The 21,048-nt window shown below is 47.5% G+C and overlaps 1 protein-coding gene across 10 annotated transcripts in view; it reads right to left on the reverse strand.

Annotated features, from left to right (window-relative positions):
- The window catches only part of R3HDM1 (R3H domain containing 1), a 1,943,510-nt gene that overhangs the window by 1,248,315 nt on the left and 674,147 nt on the right, over positions 1-21,048 (reverse strand). The gene's annotated exons all lie outside the window — the stretch shown is intronic.

Genomic DNA, 21,048 nt, shown 5'->3' on the forward strand with positions numbered 1-21,048 from the left:
CTCTACTCCAAAAATATGGTTGGTCTGCATATGAGATTATGAGATTTCAATATCAATGTTTGCAAACAACTGTATACAATTGTGAAATACGTTTCTGTGGCAGGTCTTGTTCTCTTTAGTCATCGTTTTGATGCTTAAAATGAAGATCTATAAAAAATATGACTCATCTAATTTTGTGACTGCCAAAGACGGTAACCACAATTAAAAACAAACATTTCATTTAAATAAAGAAACACACGTAGCAAGCACAACACATACTGGATCACTGAATACATTGTCAAATTTGCACTGTGAAAATGTTTTGCACTTTGTACAATGATATACTAAACCTCTCTTTTCTATCTCAATGTCCACACAATACACTGGTCTTACAATACCTAGATTGTTACACCACCATGGTTAAGTTGTTCTAGTGAGATGTCAATTATTTTTCCAGGTTCTGTTTTTCAGAATCTCCTTCTCTGCCTTAGCTTACAATAGCATCAATTTCTCACTGGAACGTCATAACACCCACCAAATGGCTTGAGCTCTTCTTATGCAGGTGCTGTTGAAGTGATTGTTTCAATGAGTGCCTGTGTGTCCCTTTCCCTTTAAAGTTCATTCACAGTGATCCGAATATAATATGCTAGTATGGTTTATTCTGCAATAAACCGCATTACTTCATGCCCTGGCATCCCGAAGTTACAAACGCTGTTTCTGCCTTGTTGGGACCAGTTGGTGTTTGTTCTCTCTCGTTATCCCTCTCCCTCGTTCCCCCTCCCACTCCCTTCCACTCCCTCTCACTCCCTCTCGGTGCTTGTGTACCTGGTGGGCACTGCTCCATGTTATAGAACCACAACCAGGAGCATAGACAGGGTAGGGCCTGAGCGCTGTGAAAACCCTACAGAACACCTACACTCAAAAGGACTTTTCACTTTCTATGAAAGTCCCTCTAATGAGGACAGTAGAAGTCAGGGACTTACCATCACAAACACCTGAATCCAATTGAGAACCGACCCAAGTATAAAAGGTGGATCCCAGATTCACAAAGGCAGAATGGAAAGCCAGGAAGACAAAGGCAAGTTTGAGATGGAGAGCAGGCGAGATGTTGAGCAGCGGCTATTGAGAACCAGGCTTGAGAGAACAGGATGCCGAGATGCAACAAGGCTGAATGCTGAAGCAGGAGACAGCTTGCCAAGGGATCACACATACTGGATCACTGAATACATTGCCAAATTTGCACTGTGAAAATGTTTTGCACTTTGTACAATGATATACTAAACCTCTCTTTTCTATCTCAATGTCCACAGAATACACTGGTCTTACAGTACCTAGATTGTTACACCACCATGGTTAAGTTATTCTAGTGAGATGTCAATTATTTTCCAGGTTCTGTTTTTCAGAATCTCCTTCTCTGCCTTAGCTTACAATAGCATCAATTTCTCACTGGAATGTCATAACACCCACCAAATGGCTTGAGCTCTTCTTATGCAGGTGCTGTTGAAGTGATTGTTTCAATGAGTGCCTGTGGGTCCCTTTCCCTTTAAAGTTCATTCACAGTGATCCAAATATAATATGCTAGTGTGGTTTATTCTGCAATAAACCGCATTACTTCATGCCCTGGCATCCCGAAGTTACAAACTCTGTTTCTGCCTTGTTGGGACCAGTTGGTGTTTGTTCTCTCTCGTTATCCCTCTCCCTCGTCCCCCCTCCCACTCCCTTCCACTCCCTCCCTCTCGGTGCTTGTGTACCTGGTGGGCACTGCTCCATGTTATAGAACCACAACCAGGAGCATAGACAGGGTAGGGCCTGAGCGCTGTGAAAACCCTACAGAACACCTACACTCAAAAGGACTTTTCACTTTCTATGAAAGTCCCTCTAATGAGGACAGTAGAAGTCAGGCACTTACCATCACAAACACCTGAATCAAATTGAGAACCGACCCAAGTATAAAAGGTGGAACCCAGATTCACAAAGGCAGAATGGAAAGCCAGGAAGACAAAGGCAAGTTTGAGATGGAGAGCAGGCGAGATGTTGAGCAGCGGCTATTGAGAACCAGGCTTGAGAGAACAGGATGCCGAGGCGCAACAAGGCTGAATGCTGAAGCAGGAGACAGCTTACAAAGGGATCTGTGTCTCTAAGAAACTGAAAGGGTTCATCAAAGGAAGGTAAGAAGCTGGTTAATCTCTCCGAACAGTGTGCCAAGAGATTGCTCATTTCCATGGGACAACAAAGCCACCCATGAAGGTGTGAGGGGCAAGATGGAAGTGACCCAGACCTCAGATAAAAGAATTGTGAACAACCTGATAAAGTACAGCCGGTGAGTTCAAAGTTATGACAGAGCCCGGTTTGTAACAATGTGAATGATTACCAAGTTGCAAGCAAGGTTACGCGTAAGAAGCGAGAGGCATTGAAAGCTTCGATTGTTTTGAACTGTGATGAAACAAAGCAACAGAGTGGTCCTGTAGAATACCGCACTGTCGAAAGTCTCTGTGAAATCCAAAAGTTAAACAAATTATTGCTGAGGTGAAAAGCCGACGGGAATGGCTACGGAAGTGAAGCAAGATCCCGATGGGGATCGGATGAAACAGAACTGAGTGATTAAATTAATTGACAAGAAAGTGGAACGTTTTGGGGTGCTATGGAACACGTTTGAGACAGAGATAATGAAATAGAACTTGTTGTGGTGCTACAAGGCACGCTTGAGGAAAGACTAACAGAGTATATGGAGCACAATAACCAAAATGCAACATTGTTGGAGTGGTAAAGCATGGGAATAAGAAAAGCTGCAACGTCTCAAAATTCGACATAAACCACTTGAGGATGCAGGAAGGTTGGGGAAAGGAACCCTGTGTATCAAGATGAAGAAATATTGTAATGTACGATACTAAAGACTTAAAAGTAATGAGTAAACAGGGTCAAAGATAACGAGTAAAGAGGGTCTAAGCTCAGGTGAGGAAAGCCAGAAAGGTACACCCAGGAACATTGTATAAGCAGAACTGTGTTATGCTAGAAAGCACTGAATCAGGTGAGGGAAGCGTAGAGAAGTACATGAAATGTGCAGTATAAGAAAACTTTTGAACTGCCTTTTTGTGAACTGTTTGGAACGGACTGAACTTTTGGAGATCTTGAGCGAATTAAGCTTGGAGAAGCAAGTTCAGAAGAAATTCCATAACCATCCTGATATTCTTTTGAGGCAAATTTTTTCCAATACCCTACACATTGTTAAGTTAGAACGTGAGGGCAAGCAGTGGTTTGACACAGACAGATTCTTTACTTTTGACAGACAGACTTTTGAACTATTCTTTCTGCTTTATTTTGATGGTCGAGACTACTCCCATTCAGAAATAGGGCAAGTAAGGCATTCTTCAAACACCATTTTTTTAAATTAAGGTTTTTTAAACTTGTATCCTTCTGTCTGTGTCTACCTCTCAGCACCACGTCTTTCTAACAGCAGATAAGGACCACCCAAAATCTGTCAATGCCCACTGAGCAGCGCTGTGTGGGCATTTACAGATGTTACTGTCACTGCGGTAGGCCCAGCTACATTAGCTTCAGACACCACTTGTTAGACAATCTTGGCTACCCCTCAGACAACTAGTTAACCACTTGTTCGAGGACTGGAAAACAATGAATCTGCACCCAATTTACTTGACTAATTCTACTATCCCATGAAGCATATTTCCTCTCGACTGATATGTTGGGGCTTTACTCCTTTTTTAGAAGTAGTTTTACAAAGGTAGCGGGCGCCCCTCTCTCGCAAGAACAGACATGATAACCTGTTCAGTGGTTATTAACCACTTGAGAGTTCGCAGCCAGTGCTTTTACTCACTGTGCCTTTCACAGATGGGAAATATCCATTTGCATATCAGTCTTTGTCCTGCCCAGGGGCAGTCCAGCACCGAAATACAATGGCAATTCCAATCTGAACGAGAGTACCACCAGCAACCCCATACACGTGTTTCACCCTTGTTGGGGATCATCAGTGAGGTGAAGCTGATGCCTCTCTAAGCACAGTGAGAGGGAGACCACGTCTGGTTGCCCCCAGGAGACCTAGGGTTACCAATCCCAGGTTCCTTAAAAAATAGTTTTACAAAGGTAGCGGCGCCCCTCTTTTTTAGAAGGACTGCACCTCTGGGCAACACATAAGGACCACATAGGGATGGATTGAGGGAGCTCGGGAGATTACGTACTCAAGCTATCTCATCACAGTGCAGGAGGCACTTCCAGGCCCCCAGTTACTTAGCCTTCCTTTTTGGGTGATTGATGACCATGTCACACTGATGAATGTTACGCTAAAGACTTCAGCAATATGTCAGGATACTTGTTAAATGTCACTGAAACATGAATAAGAAAATACCAGACTAATTTCAAAGGTGGCCTTAAGAACAGGCCAACTCCCAAAGATGGTTTAACATTTAAATGTATTTATAAAGCGCAGCCTAAAAGGCCTGCAGGCGGTAACACGATGATATAACGGAGCACAAAGCACACAACCATAGGTGGGACAACAGTCAACACAGAGATCATAATTATGGTAATAAGTAGGTTTTTATTTTATTTTTGAACTCCGTGAGTATTTTTAAGTCTCTCAGATTAGGTGAAATGGAGGTCGATGCCAGAGGGGCTGCTATGAAGAAAGCCCCTTTACTGACTAATGTGAGCTTGAATCTGGGCACCACTAGCAGATGTGTAGTTTGATCTGAGGGATTTCAGCGCAAGGTTTACAGGCTATTTTATCCGCAAGATATGATAGATTAACCCCATGTAAGCATTTAAACGTAATTACCAGAAGCTAAAACTATGTTTTCACTTCAATAGTGAAGGCTGGCACCTTAGCATGCACGTGTCCAAATAGTCAGAATAAAGTACACACCCCACTAGGGAATGAGACTAGGAGAGTAATTGCAAGGAAACCAACATTTATATAAGTAAATAAATGCAAGCAAAGAACTCTGCTGCCCGAGAGCGCTCTGCCAAAAGATACACTGGCAGCACATTAAGAAGGCACTAAGCGTCATAGATTACAACATGTATAGGTGAAAAACGAACAAATTTGATTGGCTATGCACGTACACTAATCCCAGCTCCATAAGGGGTGCCTGGGTTCCATTAGCTGATATCTCTCCATCAGTCACAGTGCACGTGGTCAGCTGGGCTGATCGTCGCAGGGTGAAGGTCGGTTGAGGTTCAGAGAGTTGACATAATTGTATCTAAGCTAAACTAAACTGAGATTGGCATGCAGAGAATAATGGCTGCCATAAACCATTGCATCAAAGGGGGTCGTTAATAAAAAGAAGGCAAATATATGTATATTCTAACCCATTCTTTTATGCAGGCATGGGGCAGGGGTCTTTCTCCAGGTGCCTTATAAGAATGGCTTGATCTTTGATTTGTGGTCCCTGGGGCTTCACGATTTCAAACCCATCGGGGACAGATGTTAGTTCTAGATGTGAAGATATGACCATTCAGGATTAGATATATGGTGGGCACTTGAGGGTGGTCCAGAGAAGGGTCTGGTGATCAGATGCATTCAAAGGGAATAGGGGGCATGAGGCCAGTGGACCTTAGATTGGCAGAAAGGGAGTGGAAAGGGCATGAGTCGGTAAGCAGAGATGATGGGACTCTGGGTCTGGAGCAGGCCTTGGACTCACATTCTGCGATGATCACATTCGGTCAGTGCTTGATACTTGCTAATTGCAACAATGAATGGCTGAGTTACCATGAGAACATGATTCGTGCGGAACTGACAAGGGGTGGAGGTGGCAGGGGCTGGGAGAGTGAACATTTCGACAGGGTGGCAAAGGGCCTAGGAAAAGATGCTGTTTCAAAGGGCACAAAATGGAGTTCAACCCACAAGCATTAGTTACACTTTTACATACGTATATCGAAGATAGGTGGTGCGAATATGTACAGAATGGGTGGGGTTTTGTTCCCCCTTGGCTCATACAACATTTACCTGGTGCCGGAATGGTGCAAGTGGGTGGGATATACCACCCCCCCCAACAATAAGCACCCAGCAAATCTTGTCTCTTGTCTTAGAAACAAGGTCGGATTTTTTCAATCCCAGCATGCCTCACACCGCACTATATTGAATTGTTTGAAGTCTCAAGCAATCACGTTTCGTGATCCCCACAAAACCAAAAAGACTGCTACAGTAGTTAATTTTGGATCCTACTATGGCCCTAGTCACCATCTCACAACTTTTAGATGTTAGAAAGGGCGAATTTGGGATAGCAGTCTGATATAGTAAGCTGCTTAAGAAACTAGAGAATTAACTTGAGCTTGCATACCTAGGTTTTGATAAAGATGTATTCCTAGCGTTTTCACTTTGTTTAGTTGCGATTTTGCAACCCGTTATCTGAAAAATTTAAGTTACTCACTGTAGTGACTAGAGAACACATAGCCCTTAGTCCCTTTTCCTCCATCTTTGTGGGCATCCCCAAACATCGGGAGTACCGGAACCTTTGGCAGTGAAATATTTAGTTTCCCCTTTAAATTTAGTACAGTGCGACCTTTCGCGTGGAAATGCACCAATAAGGCCCCACCCTCTGACGCCTCACCTCAGTCCCCTTTGAACATAACGGACGCTTAGATACCTGGCTACTCTTAGTACATTTGAGCTCTTGGCACAACCAGCGGTGGGGAAGGTGGATGGGACGTTTGGAGGAAAGGGGACTAAGGATGGAGTACTTTAGTCACTATGGTAAGTAACTTTAATTACTCATACGTCCAGTCACCTTTCCTCCATCCTTGGGGGTGATTCCACCGAACAAGAACATAGGGTGGGGCTGCAACAACCTGCATCATATCTGGGATAAAGCTAAAAGGTTCTTCAGAACCGCCGGCCTAAACCCTGCATCGCGCCTGGAGCTGGTGTCCAGGGAATAGTGCCTACAGAAGGCTGACGGAGCGGCCTAACTAGCCGCCTTGCTGATGACATCCCAAGAAGCATATCTTTGAAACACGACAGCCGTGGCCATAACTTTGACCGCAAGGCAATGAATCCTTTCAGGAACAGTTTTGTCCATGGCTGTGTACGCCTCCGGAATGGCCTTAATCATCCGACAGGCGATGAAAGCCTTGGAAGAATAAGAGCTGGGGAGGAGTTCCCAAAAGTCACAAACAATTCCTCAGACTTCCTGAAGCATTTAGTCCAGGATAGCTAAAACTTGAGGACCCTCCTGAGGTCCAATGAATGCAGTACCCTCTCTGCTTCCGACTGCGGGTTTGGGAAGAACACAGGCAGGCAGATCTCTTGATTTAAATGAAATGGGGAGACCACCTTGGGCAAGATATTTGGGTGAGTGCGGAAGATGACCTTGTTGTGAAACTTGGTGAATGGCTTGCACAAGGCCAATGCCTGCAGCTCACTAACCCTGTGCGCAGGGGTAGAGCCACCAATAAAACCATCTTTAGCGCCACCAAGTGGATGTCCACAGACTCCATAGGCTCGAAAGACTTGCGTGGCAAAGCCGCCAGAACCACATTGAGGTCCCAGACCGGAAGCGGCCTGTGCACTCGAGGAACAATTCTTGACAAGCAATTAAGGGGAGCCTTAACCACCGGGTTGGCTGCTGAAAACACAAGCTCAGGAGAATTCCTTTAAGCCCCAAAGCCTGCCAAATACATGCAGCAAGTATCTGCCTGTACTCCAGAACGAGCTTGGTGTACTGAAAAAGCCAATTAGACAGGAGACTACGTTTAACAGGTAATTATGTTTAAATGCTTACATGGGCTTAATCCATCATATCTTGCAGATAGGATAGCCTGCAAACCTTGCGCTGAAATCCCTCAGATCAAACTACACATCTGCTAGTGGTGCCCAGATTCAAGCTCACATTAGTCAGTAAAGGGGCTTTCTTCATAGCAGCCCCTCTGGCCTCGACCTCCATACCACCTAATCTGAGAGACGAAATACTCCGAGTTAAAAAATAAAATAAAAACCTACTTATTACCATAATTATGATCTCTGTGTTGGCTGTTGTCCCACCTATGGTTGTGTGCTTTGTGCTCTGTTATATCATCTTGTTAACGCCTACAGGCCTTTTTGGCTGCGCTTTATAAATACATTTTATTGTTGAACCATATTTGGGAGGTGGTATGTTCTTAAGGCCAACTTTGAAATGAATCTGGTATTTTCTTATTCATGTTTCAGTGACATTTAACAAGTATCCTGACACATTGCTGAAGTCTTTAGCGTCACATCCATCAGTGTGGCATGGTCATCAATCACCCAAAAAGGAAGGCTAAGTAACTGGGGGCCTGGAAGTGCCTCCTGCCCTGTGATATGATAGCTTGAGGACGTAATCTCCCGAGCTCCCTCAATCCATCCCTATGTGGTCCTTATGTGTTGCCCAGAGGTGCAGTCCTTCTCAAAAAGAGGTAAAGCCCCAACATATCAGCCGAGAGGAAATATGCTTCATGGGATAGTAGAATTAGTCAAGTAAATTGGGTGCAGATTCATTGTTTTCCAGTCCCTTGTCACTTGTCCAATGGCAGAACTTAAGCCATTTGGTCTTATACTGGGATCGAGGCGAGGGCCTCCTGAATGATGTCCCTGTTGTCATCTGAAAATGGAGCGTGCTGAAGCCTCAGCTGATCAGGGACCAGGCTGCCAGGCCTAGTTTGGCTAGGTCTAGATGCTCCACTGCCCCTCCCTGCTGCGTCAGGAAGCCCCTGCTGTGGATCGTAAAATGGACAGGACCCTGTGAGCACAACTGCAGCAGATCCAAAAACCAGGGCCTCGAAGGCCAGTGGGGGGGCAACCAGGATGAGGCTGCAACAGACTGAGGCCAGGAACTTGGGGAAGAGTCTGTTGGAGCAGAAGGGTAGGCAGGAACGCATAACACCTGCGGCCGTGCAAACAGATCTGGAGAGAGTCTCCCAGAGACCCCTCCCAACCCGACCTGCCCATGATGCAAGCTGGGGGCATTTAGCATTCCGAGGGGATGCGTACAAATCCAGGTCTGCAAACCCCCAAAACTGGAAAGAGGGCAAGAAGGAGTCGTTGTGCAACTCCCACTCGTAGGTGTTGAACCCCAAGCGACTCAGCTGGTCCACTTTGACATTGCTGTCCTCTGGTTGGTGGATGGCCGAATACCAAATTCTCTCCTTAAGAGCCCATTCCATATCGAAACCACCTCCATGCATAGGAGGCGGAGGAACAGGTTCCACTCTGCTTGCTCACATAAAACATTGTGGTAGAATTCTCTGTGCTGACCAGAACCGACTTGTCCCTGGATTAGGAGCAAAAATGTCTTGAGGGCCAGGCCCACTGCCCGGAGCTCGAGCAGATTGATATGTAGAAGGGTTTGCGTCCTGGACCATGCTCCATGAATCTCATAGCCCTCCAGAGTAGCACTCCTGCTCTAAAGAGAGGAGTCTGTCGTCGCCACCAGTGAGGGCTCTGGACAGGTGAAGGGGGCGCACACAGAAACATTGCCATCCATCCAACATCAGCAGAGATCGGGCAAAACGAGCTGTAGAATTGGGATCCTGTCCGACTGGGACCCTATCTCCTGATCCTATTTGGCTGACAGGTGGAGATAGAGGCGGCTCATCTTCAGACGGAAGTGCTGTACAGTCAGCATGCAGGAGGCCATCAGACCCAGAATGTGCTGGAACCACCATGCCGAGGTGGTCGAGTTGGCCAGCAAGTGGCTCACCACCTTTCGAAGGGACATCAGCCTCTCAGTCGTGAGGCACACCCGCTGAACTGTAGTGTTCTAGCGTGCCCCTAGGAAGACCAGATCCTGAGAACGGCATAACTGATTTCTTCAGGTTAAGGGGAAACCCCCAGCTGATGAAGTGTATCTGCCAATCTCTGGCAGGAGTGAACCACAGCTCCGGGTGACCCGGCCCTCACCAACCAGTCATCCAGGTAGGGGTACAGGTGATGGCCCTCCAAGTGGAGATGGCCCGCCACCGTATTCATCGGCTTTGTAAAGACACAAGGGACTTAGTTCAGGCTAAAGGGCAGCACTTTGTACGGAAAGTGGTACGACCATCACAAACCGCAGAAACTTGTGATGCAGTTGATAAATGTGTTCAGGCCTTTATGCATCTGTGAGGTCCAGGAAGCACATCCAGTCCCCTACACACAGAGACTCGGCTATGTAACCAACAGTAATAATCTTTTAGAGTTCCAGCAGTAAAGACAGATTTAGAAATGCGAGGTACAGGACTACCCACAGGCCAGCCTGGTTGTCCTTTGGTACCGTAAAAATCCTGGAATTTGTCATCAAAGGCCCGTCTGCAAGAGGAACCGGTTCTATCTCCTGCATCTCCAATAGAGACAAGGTCTCTTATAAAAGAGTCGGGGACCCGATCTGACGGAGAAGGAGAGGATGGTAGAGGCAAAGGAAGATGAACTTTGAAGCCTGTGGAGACTACAGATAGGAGTCACTGGTTGCTGAAAAGACACTTCTAGGTGTGCTGTAACGGAGCCAACAGAAGAGCTGTGTTCCCAACCCTGACGTCACGGCTTCTTGGTGGCAGAGGAGGGGGAGCGGAAAGCCCAGCACACACCCTCTCTGTTGCCGCTGGGCAACTTGTCAGGCCTCTGTATATCGCTGTCTCTGAACCCCTTGAAGCCGGAGATCGTTCAGGGTTTGAACTTGGTCCTACCCTGGGATTGAGGGAAGGATTTCCTATCTGGCTTTGTCAGGATGGCCAAGGTCTTGGTGGTTTGAGGGGATGTTTTCTTTTTCGTCAATTTGTCATTAGTGCACAAATGAAAAAAGTCCACGCCCTGGAAGGCCGATTGAGGAACCTCTCCTGCACATCAGATGAACTTTGTGGCGTCCATCTATGCCGCCATCCTCATCTCGACCCCAAGGCAAGATGTGGGAGACCGAAGTCTCCATGAGGTCCTGCGCAATGACCCGGGCATTTGCAAGACCGGCATTTAAGGAGGCTTGTTTGTCACGGGGAAATTGGGCAGAAATTCCCTGAGCTCCCGCCACAGCTTTTGGTTAGCCACAGCCAAGATGGCATCCGCATTGGTCTGACGCAGATGCAGTCCTGAAATGGACTAACAGCACTTACCCAAGGACTCAAGGCCTTTGTCCTCAATGGAGAGGCAACTGTAGGCGGACCCATGGAGGAAGACAGACTATGGCTTTGAATATAGTGAGGCCGCAGCCACCACAGAGGAATGGGGCTGCGGGTGGGAGGCAAGGAGGACTGGCTCCCCATCCATCTGCCTAAACCTGCTGTCCAGCTTCTTGTTAATCTGGGCGTTGGCCCTGGCCTTCTCCCAGACCTTCTGGCCCACCTGCAGCACATCCCTTTTAAGGGAAGGCATACAGCGGTTTTAACTAATTGCTAACAACAAATAACTATTATAATGAATACAAACAAACAAAAATGCAGAATTTGTGTTAAAAGTATATATGAGGGTGGGGTGAGGGATTAAAACGGGTGGTGAGGGTGTAGGGGTAGGGAAATAAAGCAGGAGAAACAGGGGGCTGTAGGGTAACCAAATTGAAAGAAAATAAAGAAAAGACAATTTTTCTTCATCTTAAATTCGTTATTGGTCGGATTCGTTAAAATCAAATGGAACCTTAAGGGGAATTCCAGACCAGACAGCCATGCGCTTCCCCAAGACCTCTGCAATCACTCCCGACTCCTGAGAGGCTTTATCTGGAAGAGGGGCCCCCAAGAACTTCACCAGGCCCCGAAGGCGGTCATGAAAGGCCTTAACGGATGTTGAAGACTTGTCTTCCTGGACGTCCATCTAGTCATTGTACCCGCTCCCCTTTTTTTGCAGGTTGAGGGGAATCCGGGCCCTGGGACACAGGTGCCTGAGGGGTCCCCTGAGGTGCAGAGCCACACACCAGTCCAACGGCTGTTGAGGGGAAGGCGTTGGGGGATGGTGGAGGGGTCGGTACAACTGGTAGGGCCTGAACTGGTGGAGGGACCAGCACCAGAAGCACCGGGGGAATGGAGGAGTACCCAAGGGAGGGGGCCGAGGTGGCACCAACTGGGGAATGGCCTCCTTCAGAAGCCCCTTCATTTGAAGGGAATGCATGGAGAAGAGGAAGTTCTCGAAGAAGCAGTGCTCACTAGCCGCCAGGTCCCTCTTGGTCCTGCCCTCCGAGGCGTTGGGCCTCCGCTCTTGGTCCTGAGACGCCCGGTGCGCAAAGCCAAGTCTGTGAGGGGTAGATGTATCCCTGAGGGGACTAAAAACCTGCACCGTAGGATTCACTGCCAGAGGGAAGGGGTCTGAAATCATCCTGCAAAGCCCACTTGATGGGCAAAAGCACCATCAGACCCTGAGCTGGATCCAAGATGCACGGCTGCCGGGCAGGCTTCGTCACTTGCCGCTCCGCCATTTTGAAACCCTAGGCCACACCTGGGAGGGCAGACGCGGAGGCTCTGAGACAGGAGAGGCTTCAGACACGGGAGGATAAAGCTTGGGTCTTGCACCTGAAGCAGAGGTGTGGACCTCAGAGATTCCTCTGGTAGGCGCTGAGCCCTTAGCCGCGAGGCCAGTAGTCAAAACGCCCTGGCTGACTGCCTCAGAGCATGCTCCGGTAGGCTGGGAGCCCTCAGCACCTATGTCGGTGTTACTCACCACACCAGAAACGCAATGTGGCGTAGACAACCCGGATTCCCAGAGGTGGTAAACAAGTAGGTATAGTAATCCGCCTCAAGTATTACAGCTCCCCTGAATTCAATGATTGAGGCTTCCTAAAAGAGGGACTCTTCTATACGATATACCTCTCTGCTGTTCAAGGTAAGAGAGGTGTCGATCGCAGAAAAGAGTGGGGAACAAGCGCACCGCCAAACCAACGCTGCAAGAAACCACAGGAGGGATTAGTAACAAAACACTGATTGTTAGATCAATTGGACAAAAACCCCCACAAGTGGAATACCTGATGTATGATGGTCCTGAACCTGAAATAAGGAGTACTTCATAGATGGATGGAATCAGGCAGTTGCACACAACGATAGGAGAAAATAACAAAAAGGGGAATTAGTAAAGGAAAACTATCCTGGGCGGCACGAGGGACGCACTAGGTACGGGTTGGTGCATAAACAGGGTAGCATTCAGTATACACAACTTGCAGGAGAAGTAAATGAAAATACAGTTCGAGAATTAAGGAGAGCAGTGTTCAGTATACAGGGAGGCAGAACTTTCAGTGGTGGTTTGCAATGGTAAGAAAAATAACCCTAATTAGGGTAAAAAAGGCAAGGACAATGACTAACGTTATAAAGAGTACTCGCGTTAGTGGGAGATACCGTTCCAGGTACCTCAAGGATTGTATGCACGGAGCTGCGTGACAGACAGGAGGGCACTCCTGGAGAGGAAGGTAATGAATAGTTCCAAAGAACAAGTTACTTACCAACTGGTAACGTTCTTTCGATTGGATGTTCCTCCAACGTATTCCTCATCTTTGATGTTATTCCATCCAGCTCAGCAGCTTCAGAAAAAAAAGAATTTCAGCAGAGGGCGCCGTGCGTCGATGTCATCGAGTCGATGGTCCCTCGAAGGCCTCCATCGAGGGTGACATCATTGGGTGTATAAGTAGCACGCGCAGCGCCCGTTTGCCTCAGTTCTGTTTTTCCCCCTCTTTTGTTATTGATTTACACTATGCAGACTGTGTCGGTAGACGGGTACTTTGCCGTGCGAGAGTTGGAGTGGCAATAGCCCGGGAAAAATCTACAGAGGGGTAGGTTGGGAGGGCGATGAGGAATACGTTGGAGGAGAATCCAATCGAAAGAACATTACCAGTTGGTAAGTAACTTGTTCTTCGAGTGGATTGTGTCCTCCAACGTATGTCTCATCTTTGATAGACTGCCAAAGCAGTAAGGACAATCCTTATGGGGGGGGGGGCAAGTATAGAACTGCTCTGCCAAAATTTAACTCCTTAGATTGGGAAGCATCTAGGTTGTAGAATTTTGAAAAAGTATGCAGCGATGACCAAGTCGCTGCTTCACAAATGGACTTTAAAGCAACACCTCTTTGCAGGGCTGTAGACGAAGCGATGCCCCTGGTGGAATGAGCCCTTAAACCTTCTGGTGGGTCTTTCCCCGCCAGTCTGTAGCATTCTGAAATGCAAAGGACAATCCAACGTGATATGGTCCGTTTTGTTACTGACTGACCTAATCTTTTTCCTGTGTAGCCAATAAACAGTTGGTTATCCAATCTAAGCCTAGATAGCCTAGAGATATAAAAGCTTAAAGCTCTTTTTGGACCCAACCTGTGGAGTCTTTCCTCCTCCTTACTAGGATGGGGTGGAGGATAGAAAGTCTGTAACACATTTTTTTGATTTAAGTGAAACTTAGATACCACTTTTGGTAAAAAAGAGGGTTTGACCTGCAAAACAACTCTGTCCTTATGGAACACAGTATAGGGTGGTCCAGATGACCGTGGCTGCAATTCGCTCACTCTTCTTGCAGATGTTAAGGCAACTAGAAAAGCAGTTTTCCATGTTAGCAATCTCAATAGGCACGTGTGCAGCGGTTCAAAAGGAGCTCACATTAAGAATTTTAAGACCAAATTGAGATCCCAAATCGGTACTTGAAATGGGTGAGGAGGAAATACATTAGTGAGTCCTTTTAAGAATTGTATTATTAAAGGAATTTTGAAGTAGGAGCATTCTTCCGACGAGAGCTTGAAGAGGGAAAGCGCCGCCAGGTAACCTTTTATTGTTCCAATATTCAGACCTCTATGCGCTAGGGTCAGAAGGAAAGATAGTACTTCCGGGATAGAACATAGAAAAGGACTGACATTCTTTTCTCTGCACCAGTTGCAAAACCTTTTCCAACGGCAACGGTATAGAGACTTTGTCGCTGGCCTTCTTGCCGAAAGCAACGCCTCCATAACGTCATCTGGAAGGTTCCAATCCCTGTATCTCAGCCTTTCAGATACCAAGCATGAAGGTTGAGCGTTTTGACCTCTGGGTGGGGAACCTGACCTTCCATTTGAGAGAGAAGGTTCTCTCTCTGAGGAAGACGTACTGGAGGACAGATGGACATGTCTAGAAGGTCCGGATACCACGTTCTCCTGGCCCAATAGGGGGCAATTAGGATCATGCGGCTCCCGAACCGTCTCAACCTCCTGATGACCTGAGGAATGACGGGAATCGGAGGGAACGCATACAGTAGTGGGAAATTCCACTCCACCACGAACACGTCCCCTAGGGCTCCTCTCGGGGGAAATTCCCTTGAGCAATACATTTTGCACTTTCGGTTGGTATCGGTCGCAAATAAGTCTACCTGAGGGGTTCCCCAAAGGGTGAAGATCTCTAGAATGACTTCCTGAGCCAGTTCCCATTAGTGGGACACCGTGCTCTGCCTGCTCAGAGCATCTGCCGTCATATTCTCTTCCCCAGCTAGGTGAACTGCCGTTAAAGAGATTCCTTCTTGAATTGCCCAATACCAGAGTTGCATTGCCTCTCTGCACAGAGGTAGTGACCCTACACCTCCTCTTTTGTTTAGATAATGCATGGCCACTATGTTGTCCGTCATTATCAGGGCATTCTTCCCTCTGATAGATGGCAGGAAAGCCTTCAGCGCTAGTCTGATTGCTCTCAGCTCCAAAAGATTGATGTGTAGTTTGGACTCCGATGGAGACCAACGACCCCTGATTGTCTGATCGCTGGCGTGAGCTCCCCACCCCTTGAGTGAGGCGTCCGTCAGTACTGTGATCTCCGGCCATGGTTGCCAAAATGGTTCCCCTTTTAGGATGTTCTCTGTACAAGTCCACCAAAGAAGGTCCTGTCGAACCTTGTTCGGAATCTGGGGAAGATCCGTCATTTGACCTGAGAACTGGGACCATTGAGTCTTTAACGCCCACTGAAGGGATCTCATCCTCAAGCGTGCCTCTGGCACCAGGAAGATGCAGGATGCCATGAGGCCGAGCAACCTTAAAAAGTCCTAAGCCTGGAGATTTCGGGCATTTTGAAATTTGTAAACCATCTGGAGAATGTCTTGAGCCCTCGACTTGGGAGGCAAGCTCTTTCCCAAGGATGTGTCTAATACAGCTCCTATGTACTGAAGCTGTTGGGAAGGTGTCATTTGCGACTTCTTGAAATTGAGGGAGAAGCCCAGTTTGTGGAGGAAGTGGCAGGTGACTTTCAGATGATCCAGTGCTTGTTCGGCAGAACACGCACTGATCAACCAATCGTCCAGGTAGGGGTAGACATGAATCCCCGCTCTCCTGAGGTGCGCTGCTACCACTACCATTAACTTGGTGAAAATCCTCGGGGCGGTGGTCAATCCGAATGGCAGAACTCGAAACTGATAGTGTGAGTCGCCAACTACGAACCTCAGGTATTTTCTGTGCTTGAGATGAATCAGCACATGAAAATAAGCATCCTGGAGGTCCAATGACACCAACCAGTCCTGAAGATGAAGGGCCTGAAGGATCTGAGAAAGGGTAACCATCTTGAACTTGTCCTTCCTGAGTAACTTGTTCAAGTTTCTTAAGTCCAAGATGGGTCTCAATCCTCCATCCTTTTTGGGGATCAAAAAAATACGGGGACTACCATCCCTTGTTCCTTTCCACTGCAGGTACTGGTTTTATAGCACCTTTCTCCAGCAGGGATAGAACTTCCTGCTGTAGGAGAGGGTTTGAAAGTTTCAGCGGGTGTCTCCCTGGTGGATTGCTTTGAGGTTGCGTTAGAAAAGGAAGGCAGTAACTTTGGGCTATTATTTCTAAGGCCCAAACATCTGAAGTAATGACTCGCCATTCTTGCAGATGTTGTGACAGCCTGCCTCCTACAAGTGTCTTGTGATACAAGTCCTCAAAGTGGTTTTGTGGTGGTTGCTGCAGCCGCTGATGGCAAAGAGGCTGTAGCTGGAGCTGGCTTCGCACGTCTTGCTCGTCCACCGCGAGTGGCCTTTCTTTGGTCCCTTTGACTGGCCATTTCTCTCGCCTTTCCATATGAGGTGTAGTAACGATAGGATCGTCCCCTCCAAGATTGATTTGTTGCACGAAAGGACTGAGGTTGCCTGATAGCAGCTCCCAACGATTTGGCAGCGGCCTTTGAGGTCTGCAACCTCTCAAGGCTCTCGTCAGCCTTGCTGCCAAAAAGGTGAGACCCGTCAAAGGACATGTTCAGAAGACGGTTCTGCACGTCCGGTGCAAAACCTGACTTCCTTAACTATGCAAATCTACGCATTACCGTGCAAGTGACCATGGACCTGCTCACACTATCAACAGTGTCCAAACCAGATTCAAGGGATTCCTGCATAGCTTCCTTTCCATCTCTAACAATGGCTAGGAATCCTTCCCTTTCTTCCCCTTCTGGTATGTGCTCCGCCGTCATTGCAATACATTCCCAAAGAGTGAACGAAAACTTTGCCAAGGCACAGGTGGAGTTGGCTGATTTTAATGCCATGCTCCCGGCTGAAAATACCTTCCTTGCCCAGCCATCCACACGCTTATCGTCCCTGTCTGGAGGGATAGACGGGTACGCAAGTTTGTTTGAAGCTGTGGCTGCCTGTATAACTAAACTTTCTGGAGAAGGATGCTTAGACAGCTAGCTGGGGTCGCTACTGGCAGGGCAGTATTTTGAGGTATGGGATTTATTCACTGGAGGAATAGAATCCGGTGTCTCCCAATTTTTGGCCACCCTATTTTGTAAGGCCACATGGAAAGGTAGAATTGGGTCTTCAGTAGAACCATGGTCCAATATGTCTGTAAGATTATCTTGGACAAATTGGGCTGTAGGCCTGGCCCAGCCCAAATAATCCACAACCTTAGTCATTAACGGACAATATGATGGATTAGCATGTTCACCTGGCTGTGGTCTACCAAATTCGTTCTCTGGGCACGTATCAATAACACTTGCATTGTGTAATGATTCCACTAAATCCTTCATCCTGCTTTCCTCTGAAATCAGGCATTCAGGAACATTTGGAGTACCAAATTCAAGGCCAAAGGGAACATTTTCTTCATCAGATCTTTCTTGTTCCTCAAAAATTGAGGTCAAGGATTTGAAGAACTCCTTCCTAGGTAAAGGCTTAAAAACCTTCTCTGGGGGTGGTATAGGAGTGGTACTGGGTCCTGAATGCAACCCAGGTGCTTTTGCCTTTTCTTTCTCTCTTCCTAGCTGATCTTGTCGAGCTGGAAGTTTCGGCGTCAATGTCGACAAAGGCGTCGATAACTTCGACGTATTATCCGACTTTGACGGCGTCGACTTCGAGGGCTTCGAGGACTTGCCCTTCGAGGTGTGTTCGGTCTCGGACGGTGTCAGTGACCTCGATCGGCAGACTCGACTCAAGCGGCTTTTTTCGCTCGACGTCCTAGAAGGTTCTCTAGCCTTCCTCTTTCGATCACCCGGGCTCGAGGGTGCGCGAGTGTCGGAGCGATGGCGCTCCCGGCCGGCTTCCGAGGAAGGCGCGGAACGAGGCTTCGCTTTGTCAAAAACCTCCAACATTTTCATCCTAAAAGCTTCCCATTCTTCGGATGATGAATGTTTTGTGGGACATTTCATCATTTTTGTGGATTTGTCCGAAGACGAAGTGGAGGGGGATCTATGGCATCGTTTCTTCGATTTTTTTGTCGAAGACGACGAGTGATGGGCATCGCTTCGGGACCCCGACCGATGCCTTTCGCGTCGAGGAGATTTCTCCTCACGGGACCTCGGCTCAACGCTAGAGGCTTTTTGGTCAGATTTACGACCTACCTGCAGTTTTCCCCTCCACTCTCGTAAGGCTTTCCCCGTCATCGATTGACACTTCATGCAGGCTTCCATGTCGTGGCCCTCTCCAAGGCACCATAAACACTCTGTGTGGATCGGTAATCGACATTTTTGAGCCGCACGATTTACATTTCTTGAAACCCGATTTCGGGGTCGTGGTCGGCGTCGATGACGAAGACATATTTTGTTATTTATCTTTTCTTCACAGAACTCGAGGCATGCCGATTCTCCAAAGCAACGTACACTGTGGAAAAACGGAACTGAGGCAAACTGGCGCCGCACGTGCTACTTATACACCCGATGACGTCACCCTCGAAGGCCTTCGAGGGACCATTGACTCGACGACATCGACGCACGGCGTCCTCTGCCGAAAAAAATGTTTCCGAAGCAGCTGAGCTGGATGGAATAACATCAAAGATGAGGAATACGTTGGAGGACACAATCCACTCGAAATGCTATCCGCGTCTCTGGGCAGGAAAACAACACACGCGAGGTAGAGGCAATCCAGGGACGTTCCGGCTGCAAGAAAGCAGTTCAGATTCAAACGGCAAAAGAAGTCCGGCTACAGTTATCAGACGGGTCGTAAGCCAGGTTATCAAAAGAATGGTCAACGGAGAGTAATCCGAAGACTGGAAGTCAGAAGGCACACAACACGGGAGTGATGTGTAACACCATGATTAGCAGCAATCGCCGCTTCTGAATCGACGGATTTTACTTGCAGGGGGGGGGGCAGGAGCTACTGTGGGCAGGCGTTCGCAGTACGCAAATTATGTGTCACCTGACACGAACGTCTCCATGCTGTAAACAGTCTCCACGGCAACCTGTATCGGTGCAAAAAAAGACGTCCTGGCCGGCTGATTTCGCCGCACGACAGCATTCTGCTGTAGAGGTGCAACAGTCGGTAGCAGTGATGAATCTAGCCGAGTAACGACTCTTGGAAGTGGCACTCGACGGTCCCTTAGCCCCTTGGGTATAAGAGGACGAGTCTGATAATCCTTTCAGGGGCCTGGTAGGGCCCCTCAGCCGGGGAGCCGTTAGTCTGAAAGGCCGCAGGTCGATCCCTGGAATGCCTGGAAGAGCATCCAGTTCCCTCGGCCTGGGAACCAGTAGCCTTGGAGTTCTCGGGCCCTGCCAGAACCTGAATCTGAGGGACCCTGATCCGTGGGAACCCCCGGGGAAGGATTCTCCATGCTGTGGAGCAGTGCTGAACAGAGGGCCTACCTTGTCTTGACCAGTGTTCCCGGAGACAAAATCCAAAAAAGTGGGGTGGAGGAGAAGTATGAAAGATGTCCCTCCACCGCGACAAAGAATTTGTCAATGCCCTGTGACTGAGATCACTGCAGGCCGCACAATAGTCCCAGCGTTGGTCGAGTCCCACACACTCAAAACAGAGAGCATAGGTGTCAGAGGCCAGACCTTGTGAATTCTCCTGCAGCCGACATATGCCAGGGAGGTGAAAAAAGAATTCAACAAACAGGGAGCATGCAGAAAAAAAAAAAAAAAAAAAAAAAAAAAAAAAAAAAGGTCTCCACACTGGCTGCCAGGTCCGACAGTCTGTGCGGAAAAAGGGCTATTCTACATTTAAAGGAGAAACTCAATTTTTCGCTGCCAAGACTGGAGGAAAGCGGACGGTACGTATGGTTATGCTGATATTCTGATCCGACATTATTTACTCTGGTATTGGTGCCCATTACCATGAGTTCGGTGTTTTCACTATTAAGTGACAAACTGCTTTCAATAATCCAATATTCAATCATACAATAAACATTGTTCAGGAAACTGGTATCTTCTTCATGGTGACCAGATAATTGCGGTTGACACGTGTGTCATCAGCATAATTGATTAAACTAATGCCCTTTTTGTCTAGCAACTGGAACTATGAATATATTAAATAGGCCTGGCGCAAGGCATGCCCGTCGGGGAAGCCATATTGCAATTCTGTTGGATTTGCTTCTGCTGTGCCACTGCAGACCCTAAGGGCACTGTTTTCTAAAAAGGATTTAACCCGGCTGCTGCATTGACACTGAAATTGGCCACGCTCATAAGGCATTTAATAAGTAGAGCATGGTCAACCAGGTCAAATGCAGCAGACATATCCAATAGCAAGGAAATTTGACTGTTGTCCCTGTATTGTAATATATTGGATTTTAGATCAAGAAAGCAGACTCAGTCCCATAACCTGTTCTGAAGCCGGAGTTCTGCTTGTTTAATATATTTGCATCAGTCAGATGGGTTCAAATCTGTTCACACGCCACCCTGTCCAATATCTTCAACAAGAAGGTTTTATTTGTAATAGGTCTATAGTTTGAGGGGTTGGGTCAAGTCTGTGGTTCTCCCATTGGGTTACCTCCCCCTCTGCCTCTACCATCTTCTGAAGTTTCTCCCTCTTTTTGTTCGCCGTCCAGGAAAT

The sequence above is a fragment of the Ambystoma mexicanum genome, chromosome 9 (assembly GCF_040938575.1).
Source record: "Ambystoma mexicanum isolate Mex_15411 chromosome 9, UKY_AmexF1_1, whole genome shotgun sequence".
Lineage (NCBI taxonomy): Eukaryota > Metazoa > Chordata > Amphibia > Caudata > Ambystomatidae > Ambystoma > Ambystoma mexicanum.